We start from the raw sequence: 1,116 nt of genomic DNA, 5'->3' as shown, positions 1-1,116 counted from the left end.
TAAATCAAGTGAGAAGTGGCTCATTTCTCCGTAGACTGCTATAGAAACCGACCTCCTTTTGCAACCACGGGTGTCGCCCTCTGCAGGAATTCAGATAGAATCAGTGTTGCCAAGTCCGCTTATTACAAGCGACTTTGGGCTTGTTTTTTGTAAAGTCGCTTACAGATATTGGTAGTCGCGGGTTGCGGTTTTTTTGGGCTTGTCACTAAAGTGTGGTTGCTTATTTGGGCTTGTTCCCAGCTTGTTCTCGCCGGTTCGCTCGATCCCGCCCCTTTCCACATAAACACCATTGACAGCAGCGTTATTTCCCGCCCACTTCCTGCTTCTAATTGGCTCTGACCCAGATGGAAACGAGTACCAGCCAATCAGAGGCCGAGCAGGGCGGTCTGTTGTTTTCTGGTTAGGAAAACGCGCGAGTAGCGACTGATGGTGAGTGGACTGTAGGAGAGTTTTTGGAGGAATAAATGCCGGGATAAAGTGGGTGAAATACGGGAAGAATATAACCAAAGACTGGGAGAAAGAGAAGGAGGAAAAGAATGATTCAACCCGTCGTGGGGAACAAGAACAACTCAATCACTGTGAAAAAGTGTCTATATTTCAAATCCCATCAGTTTTCTAATGTTAAATAATGTTAAAGGTGGTTTAACTCCCTCCTGTGGTCATTGTCCTAAAGCTCAGGAGGGGAAATAAATAAACTCTAGTCTACCGTGGGGACAGTTTACCAATCTGTCCACATGGATTGTAAAACCGTGCACACAGTTTGATTTATTTTTCTCTTCCAGGATCTTAGGGGGGCTCCTTAGAAAAAGTCGCTTATTTTGGGCTTGTTTTCACAGGCCTGGTTGCGTATTTGTCTCGCAAGATCTGGCAACACTGGATAGAATGCAGCTTTAAGTTACTTCCGCAGGGGTTGCACTTTTCCGAACCGGATGCTCTGTCCATCAACATTAACGGTCTATGATTTTGTCTTCACTGGTCTCCGTCCAGAACAACGCGACCTGTTGGTCCACTTCTTTAACTGTCTATTGACTCACATCGGGTAATGACAACCATAGACATGTAAAGAGTAGGCCTAGACGCCGCATCGACCGCTACTGCCTATTGGCGCTGACGAGA

Source organism: Etheostoma spectabile, chromosome 5, assembly GCF_008692095.1.
Source record: "Etheostoma spectabile isolate EspeVRDwgs_2016 chromosome 5, UIUC_Espe_1.0, whole genome shotgun sequence".
NCBI classification, from domain to species: domain Eukaryota; kingdom Metazoa; phylum Chordata; class Actinopteri; order Perciformes; family Percidae; genus Etheostoma; species Etheostoma spectabile.
The sequence above is the reverse complement of the archived record's forward strand: the minus strand, read 5'-3'. Positions refer to the sequence as shown.